General features: G+C 44.3%; 1 pseudogene; it reads right to left on the minus strand.

Annotated features, from left to right (window-relative positions):
• Nucleotides 1–10358: 10358 nt before the first annotated feature.
• On the minus strand, nucleotides 10359–10655 carry LOC118585310 (annotated as a pseudogene).
• Between the last annotated feature and the right edge of the window lie 9730 nt (nucleotides 10656–20385).

Consider the following 20385-nt stretch of genomic DNA (forward strand, 5'->3'; position numbering starts at 1 on the left):
CTGAGCCATCTCTCCAGCCTGACAACTAGTATTTCTTGTTTTGTTTTGTTTTTGTTTTCTCTGTAGCCCCGGCTTTCAGGAACTCACTGCATAGACCAGGTTGAGCTCGAACTCAGAGATCTGTCAGCCTCTGCCTCCTGAGCGCTGGGATTAAAGGCGTGCGCCACCACACCTGACTACATGAAATTCCTATTGCTGCTAACTAAGAGGAGAAAAGATTTGAACCCACGTAGTTCGTGATCAGTCTAATTGGCTTGCATTTTACTTACCACCTATTGGATAAAAATTAAACTAGTTATCTAAAACTAGAAAGTAGGTTTATCTCCAGCATTAAGGATGCCTGGGAATTTCTTAAATGTTTCAATTACCTTTTATTTCATTTGTGTGGGGGTGTGCAGCTTAGCAGATAGCTAGTTGGATCCTCCTGTCCCTGCCTCCCCAGCACTGGGACTACAGGCCTGTGCTGCCACATCCAGATTTTTATGTGCATGCTGGGAACCCAGACCCAGGTCCTGCACTTATCCACTGAGCCACCTCACCAGCCCTACTTTAAAGATTCCTAGTGATGGTCAGGCCTTCATTCTCTGTCATGGTCATGACGTCATGCTGACGAATAAGACAAACCTAGAGGTGCCATTAAGCTTGGCGTTTGTGAAAGGTCATTTCAGATTAAGGACAAGACGTCACGAGCTACAAACCCCAGCTACAAATTGAACCCACTAGTCTGAGTAACTGCCCTTTTTCCTGATCATGGTGGACCCAGAGGACTTACTGCCAAAAGACTGGCTGCCTCCCTCCTCCCTGTTTTAAAATGAGGCTGTTGTAATGTTACTTTAGGTTATAGGTGAAGCTAGATACAGCCACAGAAGTCAAAGCTATTTCTTATATGAATGTGTGTGTGTGTGTGTGTGTGTGTGTGTGTGCCTGCCTTTAGGCTAACAGCCTTAAAGGCCTTTTATTCAGGTAATACAGACTATTTGTATGTATGTATGTATGTATGTATGTATGTATGTATGTATGTATGTATTCAGCTAGGTCTAAATGTCAAAATGAAAAGGGATTAGAAGACAGAGTTGCTATGAAGGAGTGGCAAAAATCCACTTATTGAACCCAGCAAGGTAAACACAGGACAGATTCTGAAGAATTGATTTTAGCTTTGATCAAAAGTCAGACTTCATTGATCTTTGTTTCTCCAAATCACGAGCAGTTGCCAGGCACACCATAGGTACTCATAATTATGTGCTGAATTAATGATGTGCCCTGTGCTCAGCATCAGAATAAAGGTCTGGAATGTAGCTGTAATACCTGGGGCTCATGCTGCTTGGCCTCTGACCTCTCCTGCAGAGTCCTGGGAGGGAGCCCAGCCTCTAAGCACCCTGATTTCATGGGTCCGTTGTCCTGTTGCTAGAAAACAAGGCGGGCCTGCCTTGAGGGGGAAAGAAGCAACAATTTCTACCCTTTGTTCTGAGAGTAGGCGAGGACTTATTCCTCCTAATTATGAGTTGGAAACGGGACTGCTTCTGTCCCTGCGATCCCTCAGGAAACGACCCTGTCTCCATCCACACCATTTCATGTTCATGCGCAGCACTGGGTCTGAGTTTGCACAAAGCACATTCAAGATTGCTTCAGTAGAAGAAAATAGAGTATAGCAAAAGGCCTCTACCCTCTAGTTAATATTGACAGTTCAATATTAACCATCATGTGAGAGTTTAATAACTTCCATGTACTACACTAAGCATGTTATTAACATCTAATTTACTCTCCATACTTATAAAACGTACAAAGTTCAGAGAGGCAGCGTAGCTTGCCCTGGACCACACAGCCAGCAAGAGCTGAAGCCAAATCTGAAATGAGGTTTGGCTGACTGAATTCCAGCCGTGCTCTCTCTCATTACATCAAGCTGCCCCCTCCAGCCTGAGGCGAGAGACACCACTCTGTATAAATGATAAATGAGTCCACAGAAATGTGGCAACTGCCACTTCCAGAGAGGCAGGAGGGAAAACGGTGCTTGAAATGCTGGCAATCTTTTTCAGTGTTTTTGGATAGGCAAAACATTTACAGGTTTAAAAACAAAAACAAAAACAAAAAACCTACAGGGCCGGAATGAAACAACTTATACTATCTACCCGGTCCTCAACCAGTTCTCTGGAGAGATAACTACTTCATCAGATCTTCAAGTATCTTCCAGCCTTTCTTTATGCAAATACAGTGCATACGAATATGTGTGAGAGTGAGTGTAGTGTGTGTGTGTGTGTGTGTGTGTGTGTGTGTGTGTGTGTGTTGACATAGAGACTCACACAGCCAAGGCTGAACTTGAATTCACCATATAGCTGAGACTGGCCTTGATCCTTCTGCCTCCACCTCCCAAGTGGTGGGATTGTCAGCATGTGCCACCACACATATCTGAATATGTATTTACTTTCTTGTTTTTCACAAAATGTAACGCATTGTACCACTGTTCTGTACCTTGCTGTGTTTCCCATTTGCTCTTTCACTTAACCAAAGACCAAAGTGCCCCCAGGCTGATTCAATATCTTCCAGTCTACACTGTCCTGGAACTCTGATGCCACTGTACTGTGGCACTGTAGCCTAATCAGTTCAATAGTGATGAACAGTGGATTAATTCTGATCTTTGGACATTAAGCATTACATTACATTGAATAATATACTATTCCACACATATATTAGCATACCTATACAATAAAATTCATACATGGATGACTGGATAAAAGGGTGACTGTGTTTTGTCAAAGATGGCCGTTGGCAATGTACACTCCATAAAAGAGGTACCAACAGGCACTTTGCTAAAGATGGCCGTTGGCAGTTTATATTCCCTAAGAAAGGAACCAATAGGCATTTTGCTAAAGATGGCCATTGGCAATTTATACTGTATAAGAGAGGTTCCAGCAGGCACTTTGCTGGCAATGTAGTAGAGGACCTGCTTTCCAGAGCCCTTAACAGCAAGGATATGTCAAGGCTTTGAGTTCCTATCATCTCTGAGCTAAACCACATTTTTTATCTATGTGGTATTAATTTTTATATTAATTAAGAGGCTTTGTATTTCCTTTTAAAGACCTCTATTTTCATGTGCCTTGACCCCTTCTTCTCTGTTCTGTAATTTCCCTTATTTAAAAAAAAAAATCACTGAAGCTTAGAATACAAGAAATCACATTATAGGACAGTCTTATGTGACAGGGCCAGGACTGAAATCCAGGTCTGTCTCCTCCAGACCCTGAGAGTTTAGCCACCAATATGTACATGCTTGTATAATTTATCCCTATCATTGTTTTAGTTTTAGTTTTTGATACAAAGTCAAGAATAGCTCAGGCTGACCTTGAACCCACCATATAGTACTAAGATTACAGACATGTGACATCATGCCCATATTGCTTTTCAGAAGAACTGGCCACAGAGTTGTCTATTCAGAGAGAGTACAAAAATGAGATTCCCATTGTCCTTTAATATGTTGTAGTAACTTTGACATAAGAGACTGCATTAGTCAGAATTCTCTAGAGAGACAGAACCCATGGGACAGACATGCAAAAGTGGAAGGAGATAGACATGGCACTATAAGAGCAGACTTATTAGAGGAACTGACAAGTATGGAGGCTCAGAAGTCCCATTACAGGCTCTCTGAAAGCCTACAATCCAGAACGCCAGAAGCATGGCTAAGTCCGAGTTGAAAGCCCAAGAGCCAAGGATGCCAACAGAACAGCTCTCTGTCCAAGTTGAAAGTCTGAGAGCTCAAGGCCGATCGCTGCTGTGTTCTCCAGCCTGAGAACGGAGCTCAAGTGGTCGCAGTCATCCGAAGGGCATCTCACCCGCAGAGAGAGGAGTGGAGACTAGGAGGGGAGAGTACCATTCTTCTCTCTCTTGTTCCATTCAGGCTGCCAGCCAGTCATGTCGGGAACGATTGAATGACACTGTTTGTTGTTCGTTGTTGTTTTCCAAGGCAAGGTTTCTCTGTGCTGCCCTGGTTATCCTGGAACTCACTCTGTAGCCCAGGCTGGCCTTGAACTCACAGAGTATGCACCACCACCACCACTTCCCACTTGAAAGACACGTTTAAGGCTGATCTCCTGCAAATCCTGAGTTCAGCAGGCTTACACCCGCTGGTGTTGGTGTTTTATGGACAATATTCCAAGAATCTATGTAAACCTTGCATTTAAAAGGCATGCACTCTTAAAAGGCCAGATCGATCAAAGGGTAAATGTTCTTATGACTAAGCCTGATGACCTGGTTCTATCTCCAGGACCCATGTGGTGGAAAAAGAAAACCAATCCATTTGACCTCCACATAAGTACCATGGCACATGTCCCCACTCATGTATACATATACACAAACAAATAAAGAAGATAAAAATTAATAAGAAGCAAGCATTCTAATTAGGAAGGACCTAACACCTACACACAAAATGTAGAAGGATCAGAACTGAAAACCAGCTGGGTGGTGGTGGCACACACCTTTAGTCCCAGCACTTGGGAGGCAGAGGCAGGAAGATCTCTGTGAGTTCGAGACCAGCCTGGTTTACAGAGCAAGATCCACGACATGCACCAAAACTACACAGAGAAAACCTGTCTCAAAAAAAAAAAAAGGAAAAGTAAACCAACATCTCCACTTCATTCAGTTGTCTAGAAATAAGATGATTCACCCATTGTTTGTTCTTTAATTCTACTTTATTATTGCATTTTTCTTCAAGGGTGGAAGGGCAAAGGGCTGATGAAGGTGATGAAGGTGGGGTAGAAATTGGTCACCTAGGGCTGGAGAGATGGCTCAGCCGTTAAAGGCTAGGCTCACAACCAAAAATATAAGAAATTGGTAACCTTTAGAAAATGCATGGGTTGCAGAGCTGACTGACAGTGTTCCAGGACGGAGCCTTGGGGATGTTTTGTACTAGTCAGGACCTTCCAACTGCCAGGTAACAGGAGAATGCCAAAGAAAGCAGACCCATCTTGGGGCTCGGCTTGGAACTTTAAGGCAGAAGTATTTCCTCTTCCTCTGGAAAGAGTGAAAGGAAGTCATTTTTATTAATGCGAGAAAAGCCAAAGAGAAGAAAAACTTTTGGGAGTCAAGGAAGACTTCACAGAGTCCTGATGGTTTTGTGTGCCTTTGACTCAACCTCACATAAAGTCCAGTTTACCTACAGACAATTCAGAGACACGTGCCAATGGCTGCCTTTGGTGGTCTAAGAGGATTCCAGAAAATTGGTGAATTGAAATCTAGAACTAGCCTGGAGGGAGGTGCACATTCTAGAATTGATATGGAAGGTTTCAGGGTGATGTTAGTGTTTGAGGTGGATCTGAAGGACACTAAGGAACCGGTAGAGAAAGTTGGTGAGAACATTTCAGAGAGGAAGCCATCTGTGCAGAGGCAAGAATGGCCTGCAGCTCTTCCCACTGGTTTATGGAGCCTGCCTTCTGTTTCTGCCTGTTCTCACTCTGATGTATAACCAATCGAATCCTAAATCTTGTTACAATAAACTGTGTAAATTCAGTTCCATTATGGTTCATTTTTTCTTTCTAAGTGAGTTTTGAATTTATTTTAAATAGAAAGCAAGTTCTGTTGTCTGTACTCTGACAAATTTGTCTTTAAGACCTTAGCTAGGGACTAGAGATGTGATCCAGTGGTGGAGTGCTTGCCTGGCATGTGCAAAACCCTGGGTTCGATGCCCAGTACTGAAGGAAAAAAGACCTTTGCTGTTATTGATGGAACAGAAAATTTCCTTCAGCTCACCTTAGAAGTCATTCCATTTTTGGAGAAGCTGAGAAGGAAGAGATGGAAGAAAGGGGGGATACAGCTTTTAGTATTGTCTTTTTCTGTACAACAATATTACCATGAAGTTACAAGCCTGAAAGAACACACACCGTATCAGTTTCTGTGGACCAAGAATCTGGGCGTGGTTGCAAGACACTGTCCAGTGGAGTCTCAAGGCTACATAGTGGGGGATGTGGTGTGCACACACATCTAATCCTAGCACTTCAGAGGCTGGAGCATGAAGATGGGCCATTCAAGGCTAGCCTGGGCTCCATATTGAGACCATTCTTCCAAAACAGTAAGAGTTGACTGAGCCTTTTTGAGAAACCTACCTGAGGAAGATTCTTCTCTCAGGCTCACTGGACTGTTGGCGGAACACAGCTCCTGGTGACCACAGGACAGCAGGTGTCTCCCCGATTTCACGTATCCCACCGCTTTCACTTTTCCCCCCATATTGCACAGGCATATTTAAGGGATTTAGTAGAGTGGTTTACAGGCTGTGGTCCAGCTAGTCCAACAGTGGCTGCCTCCCAATGGAAAGCCCAAGAATCCAGTAGTTGTTCAGTTTATAAGGCTGGACGTCTCAGCTGGTCTTCAGAATACATTGGAATCCTCAAAAAGTAGGCCCTGATGCCTCTGAAGAGAGACGAGGGCAAGCAGGCCAAGAGTAAACGCTCCTTTCTTCCATGTCCTTTACATAGGCTGCCAAGGGAAGGTATAGCCCAGATTCAGGGTGGGTCTTCAGAGCAAAATCCCTCACAGGTGTGCCCAGAGACTTCGGTTTTAGTTAACTCCAGATGTAGTCAAGTTGACAAGCAAAAATGGTCATGACATCGAGGAAAGGTGTTTGTTGCCAAGCCTGACAACCTGAGTTCAATTCCTGTAACCCACATTGGGAGGAAATAACTAACTACTACAAGCTGTCCTCTGACCTCCATGTGGATGCAATGGGATACACTTATACATACACAAACACACAAACAAACAATAAATTTGAACAGAGCTAGTTCCAGGACAGCCAAGGCTACCCAAAGAAACCCTGTCTCAAAAAAAGAGACCATTTGTCTTTCTGGGTCTCCAGTAGCATCTATTTTCCTGCAAATGTCAATGTTATGATTTCATTTTTCTTTACAGCTAAACAAAATACACACAGGTACACACACACACACACACACATACACACACACACATACACACACACATATTTATTGCATTTTATTTATCCATTCATCTGTTGCTGCAGCAGCTAAGCTCTTATAAATTGATTTAACCCATTTATATTATTCTACAGTCTGCCATGGGGCTTGTTACCTCTCCTCAGGATTGTACGTCCAGCTTCCTCCATGTCTCTCTGGCTAAATCTCCACCTCTCAGATTCTTCCCAGAGTTCCTATCTCTGCCCAGGAGTCCCACCCGTCCTCTCCTGCCTAGCTATTGGCCATTCAGCCCTTTATTAAACCAATCAGTAGGTGCCTTGGCAGAGACACATTTTCACAGAGTACAAAAAGATCGTCCCACAACAATGGGAGAAGGGAGAAGGGACTCCTGCGAGTTGTCCTCTGACCTCCATATGTGCACCATGGCATGTGCACATGCACTCACAGAGACACACGCACAGCGACATAAAAAAATTAAATTTAAAAACCAATAGACTGAGTAGTTAACAGAAATACCTTTGCATGGCTCTAGAAAATTGAGGTCCAAGATCAGAATGTCAGTTCCCTAACTTGTATACAGTCCCTTCCTCCTTATATGAAAGAGAAAACAAGTTTGGGTCTGTCTTGGTCAGTGTTCTGTTGTTGTGAAAAACACGATGACCACAGTAACTCTCATAAAGAAAGGTGTTTAACTGGGGCTGGTTAACAGTTTCAGAGGCTTGGCCCATTCTCATCATGTCAGGGAACACGGCAGCATGCAAGCAGATATGGTTCTGGAGAAGCAGCTAAGTGTTATGGATTATTATTTTAAGATATGTTACCTTTGTTTTTGCTGTGGAACATTTGTTTTAATGATGCAAGAATGTGTTGCATTATTTTATGTTGCATTTGTTTAGCTCTGTGAAGCTGTGTTACTGTGCCTGTCTAAAATACCTGATTGGTCTAATAAAGAGCTGAATAGCCAAAAGCAAAGCAGGAGAAAGGATAGGCGGAGCTGGCAGGCAGAGAGAATAAATGGGAAGAAAAATCTGGGAAGAGAGATCAAGGAGTGAGAAAGGAGAAGAGGAGGACTATAGGGGCCAGTTAAGAAAAGCTGGCTAGAAACAAGCCAAGCTATGGCCAGGCATTCATAAGAAAGAATAAGACTCTGTGTGACTTACTGGGAAGCTGAGTGGCAGACCCCCCCCCCAAAAAAAAAAGAACAAAATACCCAAAAGAGTAAATAAAATAACCAACAACACTAAGCATTCTACATCTGGATCTGTGGGCAACAGGAAGAGAGAAAGCCACTAAGCCTGGTTTGGTCTCTTGAAATCTCAAAGCCCACCCTGTGACATACTTCCTCCAACAAGGACACACCTCCTAATCCTTTCAAATAGTGCCACTCCCTGATGACTAAGCATTCAAATATATTCAAACCACCACATTCTACTCCCTGACCCCCACAGGCTTGTAGCCATATCAAAATGTAAAAATGTATTCAATCCAACTTCAAAAGTCTCCATTGTCTATAACAATCTCAACACTGTTTAGAAGTCCAAAGTTCAAAGTCTCTTCTGAGATTCACAGAAGCCTCTTAACTATAACCCTTATAAAATAAAAATCAAAAAGCAGATCACATACTTCCAACCTACGATGGCACATGATACATATTACCATTCCAAAAGGAAGGAAAGGGAGCGTAGTGAGGAAATACTGGGCCAAAACAAGACTGAAAACTGCCTGGGCAAGCTCCAAACTCTGCATTTCCATGTCTGTTGTCAAAGTGCTCTTCAGATCTCCAGCTCCTGTCAGCCTTGTTGACTACAACGCACTTCCATCTCTTGGCTGGCTGCACACTTGGAGAATAGCACTCCTCAACAGGTATCCCACGACTCTGCCATCGCCAACATCTTGGGGGCTCCAAGGCAACCCAGGCCTCACTTCCACAGCTTGGTGCAAAGGCCTCTCAAAGACTTCATTGAGAGACACCCCTGACACATGCCTGGCCTCAGCCTTAACAATTGAGGGAGATTCTACAATCCCTTTCTTGTATCCATAACTCTAAAGCCAGAACCACACAGCCAAAGCCGCCAAGTTCTGCTGCTTGCTGGGGCTGGAATTTGCCCCCATTGTTCAAGTACATTTTCACCAGCTTTCCATTTTTGATGGTTACCTTCACTGCTTAAGTTTTTCTTTAATTGCTTTTCACAAGTTGGAACTTTAGCTGGGTGGGGTATCAGGCTTGTCTTTAACCTTTCTAGCTCTATGAGCACTGCACTTGGCTCCATTGCACTTCCCAAGGCTCTTTTTCTCCTCAAACTGTACATTTTATATTTTTTTTCCTTGCTCAGCTTGCTTCTTTTCATTTAGATCTACATAAGAGTGGCCACTAATAACCACATGACAGAGTTAATACTAGGCTGTCTAGAAATATCCTCTCCAATGCCATTAATCCAAAACTCTCAAATTTAGCCTCAGGCACATTTTTTTGACAAAGACAGATAACAGCCACTTTTTTTGCCAAAATATCACAAGAATGATCAATCTCTAAGTCACTTACCAATATTCTTCTCCTCTGAAGCCTCTTCAGCCAGGCCATCATAATCTACACTGCTCTCAGCACCAATGTCTTCCACGCTCCTATTAGTATGGACCATGTCTTAGTTAAGGTTTCTATTGCTGTGAAGAGACGCCATGATCAAAGCAACTCTTTTTTTTTTTTTAACTCTTTCACAACTGAGACTTTATTGGTTGAGTACACAGACATTTCAATTCTTAAAACATGGACCCAAACTCTAAGAGTCATACAGTGTGTTCACATACCCAAAAGAGCCATGTGTTGTTTCTCCCTGAACTTATTCCAGTGATATTCCATCCTGAGCTTGGCAAGTTCTCCCTAAGACCTCACACAACAATCAAATGCTCACTGACTCACAATTTTATGCCACATACAGTACATATTCAAAATTTCAGTCTTTCACAGCACATTATCACAATTGTTAGGAAAATGGACTGCCGTGACCAGAGACAGTTCTAACAGGTAAAGGAGTAGTTTTTTAGGATACAGTTCTACTAGAAACGCGAGACCAAAAATAACTGAAAATATTCCAGACACAAATGCATGACCAAGACTCCAAATTACCATGTAGTATGCTTTGTGTTGTAGGATATAAAACTAGCCCCCTCTACGGAATGTTATGGTGACCCCCGAGACAGTCACAGCCTCTCCTGATTCAGCATCCTGCTATTTTCTGGTTGTACCAAAAAATAAACAACCAGCAAGTGATTTAACCTCTTAAAAAAATCATTTACACTTAAAATATGGGATGAGGTGGGACTTCCTCCCACCTTTTAAAAATGTTTCTAGAGCTACTAAAAAACTCACACTTACAAAATAGTTGATAAAAATATTCCTCTGGATTGTACAAGAAGGGAGGCAGGGACACTGACAGACACGATGCATGTTTAGTCCGACTTGGCTTCTTTCTCTTCTACTGCAGAGGCTGGACTCTGGTTCTCAGTCTCTCTGTTTTCTGCAGGTACATCTGTGGTTTGCTGGTCCGCCACCTCAGCCTGTTTGCCCTTTGCTCCCCTCTTCCCTTTGCTTTGCACTTTTCTGTCTGATGATTTATCCTTTCCCACCGCCTTCTTCGGCTTCGCGTCCACCTTGGCAGGGACGGGCTTGGCCGACAGCCTCGAGGAGCGTCGCTTGGGCTCTGCCACCTTCGCCGCTCAGTCCGCACTAACCTTCCTCTTGGGCATTGTGGCGGTGCTGGGTGGGAGGTGCGTGCGAGGCCGAACCTGTCACCGAGCTACACCACCTGGGCCGCCACTACACGAACTGCCCAAGGCAACTCTTATAAAGAAAAATATTTAATTGGGTTGGCTTACAGTTCAGAGGTTCTGTCCATTATCATCATGGTGGGACATGGCAGCGTGCAGGCAGACGTGATGCTGGAGAAGGAGCTAAAAATGCTACATCTTGATCCAAAGGCAGCAGGAAGTGAACTGAGACACTGGGCATATCTTGAGCACAGGAGACCTCAAAGCCTGCCCCCACAGTGACACACTTCCTACAACAAGGCCATACATATACTCCAACAAAGCCACACCTCCTAAGAGTGCCACTCCCTATGAGCTTATGGAGGCAATTACATTCACACTACCACAGACCATTAAGCCCTATTTAAAGCATTCAACTGTGTTCCTAATCCAAAGTCCACATTCTACCAACAAGCATCATGGTCACAGCAATACCCGACTCCTGGTACCATTTTCTGTCTTAGTTGGTGTTCTATTGCTCTAAAGAGACACCATGACCATGGCAACTCTTATAAAGGAACATAAAGTCCTTCCTCTTATTATAGGGACATAAAACCCCACCCTCCTCATTTCACCTAAGTTTAATTGCTTCCAGTTAGGGTTGGGATAGGGTTTAAGTGTATCTACCTCAATGTCTATGTGATGAAGGCTTGATCCACCATGTTGTATTGGGAGGTAGGGAAATCCTTCAGAGATGGGGCCTAAAAGATATTGCTTGGATCATTGGAGGTGCTCTGCAGAAATGGTGTGACTACTTGGCTTGCTCCCACATCCCCATCTGCACCAGGAGGCAATGTAACCAAGGAGCCACCCTCCAGATAAAGCCTGCACTGTGTCACTGGGACTTTAAGCCACTAAACTGAGCTAAATAGACCTGTCTTCCTAAGAGGCCTGTGTCAATATTTTCTTATAGTCACAAAAAACTAACTACTACATTTCCAAAAGCTCTGTTTACACATATTCTCTCTATCATGTGGGGACTCAACACAGTGCTTCTTTGGAGATACAGGCCACCCTCAATGTGGGCCCAGAAATGCTCACAATCTGCTTAGGCACCTATGACACAATCACCAACCAGGCAGCTTAAGCAACAGAACGTGTCTTTTCTGGCAGTTCTGGAGGCTGGTAGGCCAAGACCAAACTTTTGATTTCTCCTTGCCTTGCAGATGTCTACCCTCGTGCTCTGTTCTCAGAGCAAAAGCCCTTATCCACGTCTGGCATCTCTTCCTCACCTTCAGAGAATACCACCTATTGGAAGTTGGGCATGAAGCCTGTAACACAGGTGACTGGATGTGAGGATCATGAGTCTGAGACCAGTCTAGGCTGCATAATGACCTCAAGACCAGCCTGGCCCTAGAGAATTCCACACAGTGGGCTACTGAATAAGTCCCTGTTTCAAAAAAAAAAAAAATCCAGAAGAGGAGGAGGAAGAGGACCAGCTGGGCTGGATTAGGTGCCATCCTTAGGATCTTGTTTAACCTTAATTACACCCTTAATGGATCGATTTGAGGGTGGAAGGCATTGCTGGAGACTGACCCTACAGAGTCCCAAGCCCTCTGTCATGGCATGCACCCCCAGGCCTGACTCTCTGTTTAAATACTGTCGCATTGGCAGTTAGAGCTTCAGCACACAGATTTTGAGAGACAGTTCAGTCCCTAACCATCACACGCCTTCCCCAGATACAGTGACGTCACCAGACAGCAAGACACCTCGAGCACCGGAGGGCCCTTCCGGTTTGCCCGTTTCTTGTCATACCCACTCTCACTAGGTGCTTTTATCCTGAGCACGTTCACAGGGCCGGCATATGCATGTGTGTCTGTGTGTGGTACAAGCTCCAAGGCCTTGTAACAGAGATGATGTATCCCCTCCGAAGAAAAATGACGTCAGCACAAGAAGAAGGAGCCAATTTGTCACTTAATGCGGAGCCCGCTCGCTGGAGCGGCAGCAGGCGCCTCACACTGGGATTGATTACAAACAAGATGACATTTCCCTGTGGGCTGCCTCGTGCCTTCTTATAAATAAATACCCCTCGCTTTAGCATCTGCATGGCTATCGAGAACAGATTCCTCTCCTGATGCCTTGGGTACGCAGTAAATATCCCAGGCTCCGCAATGGCCTTCCTCAGTGCCTAAGAGGAGCATTGTTTCCCCCGAGACAGTTTCACAGAGTGAGGCTGTCACACAACGCCACGAGAACAGAAAACAAACACAGAGCTGGGCGGACCCTAGGAATTTGTTTCCAAGAAGGGTTATCTTTAAACTGTGCTGAAGTCTTGTTCCAAAGGCCTAGGCAGCTGGATACAGGCTGGGAAACTTGTGATCCCATCCCTCAGGAGGACCACATGTTGGAGGCCTGGGATCCACAGTGAGACCTTGCCAAAGAAGAGAGGAGGAAGAGGGGGGAGGGGGAGGAAGAGGAGAAGGAGGAGGAGGAGGAGGAGGGAGAGGAGGAGGAAGAGGAGGAGGAGAAGGAGGGAAAGGAGGAGAAGGAGGAGGAGGAGGGAGAGGAGGAGAAGGAGGAGGAGGAGGGAGAGGAGGAGGAAGAGGAGGAGGAGGGAAAGGAGGAGGGAGAGGAGGAGAGGGAGGAAGAGGAGGATAAGAGGAGGAGGAGGAGGGAAAGGGAGGAGGAAGAGGAACCACAAAGCCTATAGCTCCTCAACAGCTGTTTGGGTTTGTTTTGGTTTGGTTTTTTTAATTATTAATATTTTGTATTTCTTATCAGCCCTAGAGACTCCATTGTTTCCGGGGAGTGTTTCCTGAAAATCACAGTGGTATTTTGAAGATGGAAATAAATCTGTTAAATTTTTGAATATCTCTCTGCCCTTGCCCTGACTGTTCCAAATCTGTCATCTTATGAGTTTCAAATAAATAAGTTATTTTAACCAACAAAATATAGAACGACTGTTTTCTATTTATTTCCTTATGCTTTGCTTCGGTGCAAGGGTGAATTTGATCTGCCTGCGGAATTTTTTTTTTTCATTTCAGTATCTATCCACTCATTTTCTATCTTCTCTCCACCACCTCTCAATCTTTCCTCCTAGCAAACCTGGCAAGTTTGGCATCTGTCTGTTTCAGACGTGGCGTGAGTGCCCCCTGCTGTCAGGAATGGTGAACAGCTGTTGGCCAGTTCCGACCAATGCTGCAGATGGGAAAAAACTACATCTCTGGGCAAACACTAGAAGGATTGTTAAAATGAATAATTTATTAAATCGCGATTGTTTATTGACCACCCTTTCATTATTTACTTTTCAGTTATTAAACATACCCGTGAAGCGTCTGGGTGTCAGCCCTTGGCCCACTCCAAGCTTTTTGCCCAGGCAGGGACAGTGCAGCCCCTGCTTCTCTCTCTACCCAAGACATTTTCGATCTCTTTTGTCAGGTCGGGGTCAAACTACAGTTGTTCCATGATGACTTTATCAATTCTCAGTTGATAGACTCTAAATGAAAAACTGCCCGCTGCTGCCTCGCAGCCACTTAAGAAGGGGGTTATCTGTGTAATGTCCTGTCAGTCGGGCAGGGTCTGTGACAGACGCTCGTAGTGAAGTGAAGCAGGGGAAAGATGTTTTTAATGCCTTCCGTTAGTTAGTCTCTGTCCCCCACATCAAAGACTGGCTGACAGCCATCCCGGACTGTCCTTCCAAATCGAAAAGATAAGGGAAAGAATGCATGCATGCGTGCGTGCGTGTGTGTGGGTGTGTGTGCGTGTGTGTGGGCACACTCTATTCTGAAGGAAGTCAGCAATTTGTGCCTTAGGTACATAGGTATATATAGTATTACTTAGGTATTCTAGTCAGCACCCTTCCCCTTGAGGTAAGTCGAGGTCAAAAGCACGAGGCTCCAGTAGGAGGGCCACATCCCAAGAAGAAAATCTCCGGATTTGAAGGGATATGCTAGTCTATACCGGGAAGTCCTCGCTTTTTTTTTTTAGCTGAGGATCGAACCCAGGGCTTTGAGCTTGCTAGGCGAGCGCTCTACACTGTGCTAAATCCCCAACCCTAGTCCTCACTTTTAAAGGACAAACTTTGGTTTGGTTTGGTTTTCAGACAATATGTTCAGACCCTGCTTTTACCGCTCTCCCAGCTCCTCCCAGATCCTCCTCATTTTTATGATGGAGGAGTTCGGAAAAGTGTGTGTATGTGTGGTGCCCCCCAAAAAAAATAAATAATGAATTAATAAATAAGCCTCAGGGCAAAGAACAAGACAGAGATTAATAAATTCCGTCCTTAAAACCCACATTTTAAAACAAGCAAGACCCAGTGAGATGGTTTGGGGGGTAAGGTGCTTGCCCACATGACTCAAGAGTCACAATGAAGGAGCAAAGCAGCTTCTGAGGCTTTCACACTCAGACCCGAACCCCATCACACGCTGTTAACAACAATAGCTAATTCTTAAAAAGGGAAATCCCAGTTGGTAATGACTGGTACTGAAGCTACGCACAAGCATAAGAAAGTTTGTGTGTGTGTGTGTGTGTGTGTGTGTGTGTATGTGAGAGAGAGAGAGAGAGAGAGAGAGAGAGAGAGAGAGAGAGAGAATAAAGTCAGTTGAGTCATTTCCAAGTAACTCATTAGGGATCCACATTGGAATGGAAAAAAAATTATATTATGTCATTTGAAAAAGTTAACAGCAAATAAAATTTAAAATGTCATCATATTATACTCCCTCTCTCAGATTAAATATGACTTTCAAGACAGTTTTCTCTCACAGCACTGTTTGCAGGCTCAGCATCCAGACAGCACAGGGAAAATGCAGAACAGGGCCAGGCACAGATCTTTCCGATGAGAACATCTATCCAGCCTGAAGTCTGCCTGCTACATGTACCTCTGATGTCTAGGAATAAGGCTGAGCATCTTTGTAGCAGCACACACCATGTCACAGTACCAAAAGGTTGGACAGCCTTGGTTTACAGAAAGTTTGTAAGAAAAAAAAAAATCATCTGAGTAGCCAAGCACCCTAACCTTGAAGGGACACTGATGTTCTGACTTGAGTTCCATTTGTGACTTCTCCAGACTTGTGACTTGAACATGGCAAATAGGAAGCTTCACCTTCCTTGTTGGTAAATTAAAGTGATGCTTCTTCCTTCATAAAATTAAAAGTGAGTTCATCCAGTCATGCATATAAATATCTAACTCAATTAAGGGCATCAGCCACAAGCAATATACGTGCAAACCCTTCACTCTCTACCTCCATTCCCTTCTTTCTGTCCTGGAAGCCATACTTAAAAAAGGGGGAGTCTGGGCCAGGTCGTGGTGGTGCACGCCTTTAAACCCAGCACTCGGGAGGCAGAGGCAGGCAGGTCTTTGTGAGTTTCAGGCCAGCCTGGTCTCCAAAGTGAGTTCCAGAAAAGGTGCAAAGCTACACAGAGAAACCCTGTCTCGAAAAACCAAAAAAAGAAGAAGAAGAAGAAGAAGAAGAAGAAGAAGAAGAAGAAGAAGAAGAAGAAAAGAAAGAAAGAAAGAAAGAAAGAAAGAAAGAAAGAAAGAAAGAAAGAAAGAAAGAAAGAAAGAAAAAAGGAGGGGAGGGAGGGAGGGAGGGAGGAAGGAAGGGATGAAGGAAGGAAGAGAAAGAAAGGGGGAGTCTTCTGGCCAGGCATGGTGATGTACACCTTTAATCCCAGCAGAAGCAGATGCATCCCTTTAAGATTAAAAAAAGAAAGAAAGAAAAAAAGCAACCAACGGGTGGCTCTTCATACAGTATTGGTGTTTGTATTTGACAAAACAAACAAAATAATAGGTTTAAAAAAAATGCATCTCCATGAGTTCAAAGCCAGCCTGATCTGTAGTTAGAGTTTTCCTGCCTGGCCCACAGTCAGGACAAATCTCTCTTACCTGCCAGTCCCACAGTTGCTCAGACCCAACCAAGAAAGCACACAGAAACTTATATTGCTTATAAACTGTATGGCCGTGGCAGGCTGCTTGTTATCTACCTTTTCTATCTTAAATTAACCCATTTCTGTTAATCTATACTTTGCCACATGGCGTGTGGCTTACCAGTGTCTTTACATGTTGCTTCTCATGGCCGCGGCTGGCGGTGTCTCCCCAGCCTTCTACTTCCCAGAATTCTCTTCTCTCTTGTCCCGCCTATACTTCCTGCCTGGCCACTGGCCAATCAGAACTTTATTTACACAGAGCGATATCCACAGCACTTCCCCTTTTTTTTTTTTTTTTTAAGGAAGGTTCAGAGAGGAGGATGGGCATTGAAAAAGACACTGGTAAGCCACACGCCATGTGGCAAAGTATAGATTAACAGAAATGGGTTAATTTAAGATAGAAAAGGTAGATAACAAACAGCCTGCCACGGCCATACAGTTTATAAGCAATATAAGTTTCTGTGTGCTTTCTTGGTTGGGTCTGAGCAACTGTGGGACTGGCGGGTAAGAGAGATTTGTCCTGACTGGGCCAGGCAGGAAAATCTAACTACACTGATCTATATGGCATGTTCCAAGCCAACCAAGTCTACACAGTGAGACCCTGTCTCAAAAAGAGAAAGAATGGAGGAGAGGAGAGAGATCTTAGCATTAAAGAGGACAGAGAAAATGATCATTACTTCCTAGGCCCATTGATCTCTCCTGGATTGATTAACCATTTGCCTTCCAATGTCTGCAGTGAACAAGTGCGTTCTCTCTAAAAAACCAAGGCTCAAACTGTCCTCACTGATTACTGACCCCTTATCCCCATCCCCACGCCACACAAGGTAGGAATGGAACCCAGGACTTCTCTCATTCCAGGCAAGCACTCTACCTTTGAGCCACAATTCCAGCCCTGCAGTCAGTGATTTTTCTATCAACTAGCTTCCCACTAGGGAATTCTTCACCAATATTGGTTTCTATCTGTTCAAGCTAATCAAACAAGAAATGAAGTAAAGAAACTGAAATGCTAAGTTAGGAATCATTGTAACAGCATTGTGCTAAGCTTGGCCTTGCACTGCAATTGAAACATTTACTTTTAGTCTGTCCACCAAGCTTTAACAATGACTAATAACCACCCGAGTAACAACAAGCAACACAGAAAGCTAGTTTTCGATGGTCAATGCAATGATGAAGATGTGTGTGTAAAATCATGGGAGCAGCAAAGAGGACCGAAGGGTTGAAGGGGAAGAAGGAAGCAAGATAAGCTTCCTGAGAGACTCCGCTGAGCCCTGACGCTCCTCTTCCTCTGCCTTCAGATCAGCTCTCCCCTCAACTTGTAGTAAATCTGGGCACGGATATGGCCAAACCTGAGGAAGGGTTTGTAATGGAGACCCCCCTCAAAACACACTTCAAAGACCACATGGTCACACATCTGAAAACGGAAGTCACCTGCCAGCAGAGTGAAGGATTGAAAGAATCAGCTTGGGAACAATTTGTATTTCTTCAAAGCAATGCAGGATTAAAGGAGCAGGATGAGACCGAGGGGGGAAGAGGGGGGAAGAGGAGGGCAAGGGCGAGGCACAGATGAAGAGGGGCAGGCGTGAAGACTAAACTACTCCCCCACACAGAAACCCCAAGTGCACCTCTATACAGAGACCTTTTCTTCCCATAATGCATCTGTCCACCCTGATTAGAATTTATGGGGAGTAAATCACCATGAACCCCAGCACTTCCCATGATTTGTATCAGAGGACTAGAGGACGTTTATGTTGGTAAGTGCTCGAAATTTCCTGAGCGATGATGCTAAGCACATAATAGCACATGGCTATTATGTCCCCTGCCTCCTTCCTCGAGTCCTTCAGGAGACTCCCAGATGGTGGAAAGGGCTCATAATGATGTGGGGTCAAGGAAAATGGCAGGCAAATATTGGTACAGACATCTACAAACAACACCCATGTCATCTTTTCAAAGCTACATTTCACTCACTCCACAGGAAAACAATTGTTGATGGGCTTGGAGAGAGTGTGGTAATCGGATTGTCTGGGAGAGACTGCTCTCTTCCCCACCCTCTGGAGGGATCTATTAAAGAAGCAGGAAATGGAAAAAGAAGCAGGACGTGTGATGGATGTCACTTAACATTACGTTTTATGAAGTTCTTCTGGAAAGGCCCTTGGTGCAGGCAGACATGGAACAAGGTAAGCACATAAATAAACGATCACCCAGCATGCCAGGGTTTTTGGCCTCGGCCCTTTTTGTGAACTTGCTGGGACTTGGTGAGGTTGCAAGAGAGATGCTAGACAGAGTATAATATGAACTTGTCACAGTGCCAATATGTGGAACAAAGCAAAACAAAACAAAAGATTTGTGGCTTTTGTCTGGAAGCTCTGATGGATAAGGGTGTTAGATTCATCACCGTTGGTAGGGGAAGATGAACACTCCAATCCCCCATGCCTCTGTGGCTGTTTCATTATACTTTTATGGATGCTTTTGTTCTGATCTGGAAAGTAAGGCTCAGACCCTCCACAGGCCAGTAACAGAGCTATGAGAAGTCACATATGGCCATGCTTATAATAAACCGTGCTGATCCGAGTGTCACCAGGGAGAGTGCTTAGTAACAAAACACAAACTCCCAAACAAGTGATCACAGTGCCTTATGCTTGCACAGTGTCTTCGCATCTAGAAGCTTCTCCAAGCATTTTACAAACTTGTGTAAAGGGTCCCTCACCAGTCGTTGGGAGGCAGTTGCATCTAGGACAGAATAAAGGCAACCGCTCTGCCAGAAAACTGATATGTTTTCAGGAAATGTTATTTCGTAGGCTGGTAAGAGCACTCCTTGGGCAAAGGCATCTGCTACCAAGCCTGACAACCTGAATTCCATCCCCGGGACTCATTGGATTAAAGGAATCAATTCCTGCAAGCGTCTTCTGATCTCCACACACATATGATCCACACAATACATGCACATAAATTAATGTATTTTTGTTTTTGTTTTTATTTTTTGAGACAGGGTTTCTCTGTGTAGCCCTGGCTGTCCTGGAACTCATTCTGTATACCAGGCTGGCCTCAAACTCAGAGATCTGCCTGTCTCTGCCTCCTAAGTGCTGGGATTTAAGATGTGTACCATCACTGCCTGGCTTAATATAATTTTTTAAGTTAAAGAAAAGGTTATTTTGCAAGTGTAGCTATAAAATCTTCTAATTTTTCTCTTCTTCAGGTCATGGGGTAGGAAGATTTAAGCAGTGACTATTGTCCTAAGGAACAGGACGAACATTGAAGATGCTGCCCACACACTCCTTGTCCTTCCTAATGATAAGACTCAAAACAAATGGGTCAAACTATGTATCCCAGCTAGCCAGAAGTGTGAGCATACATCAGAGCCAGGGCTGGGTGGCAGAGGCCACCTTTTCTGGGAGATGTAAGACTGCATTAGCGGTGGAGACCCCAGATCCTTTTTCAGCCCAGCTGGCGGAATCAGAGTATCCTCACAATCAGATGCTTAACCCACACTCTGGACCTAGCCACCAGCAAAAACCAGTACAGAAGTTCTCCACAGGACCGGCTTTGTGTCTGGAACCCATAGAAGAGCTTGGACTACATAGGGAGTTCAAGGCCAATGTGGGCTACACAAGACTCCGGCTTGAAAAAGACAAACAAAATAAAATAATAATAAATCCAGTAGTATCTCTCTCAAGTCAGCATGAATAAAGATTATAACCCAGAGCCCTGGCTTTTTATCTGAAGACAGCCATTCTCTGTAGATTGGCCTAAACTCAAAATCCTACCTCAGCCTCCTAAATTCCAGGATTACAGATGTATACCACCATAC

This window comes from Onychomys torridus, chromosome 6 (assembly GCF_903995425.1).
Source record: "Onychomys torridus chromosome 6, mOncTor1.1, whole genome shotgun sequence".
Lineage (NCBI taxonomy): Eukaryota > Metazoa > Chordata > Mammalia > Rodentia > Cricetidae > Onychomys > Onychomys torridus.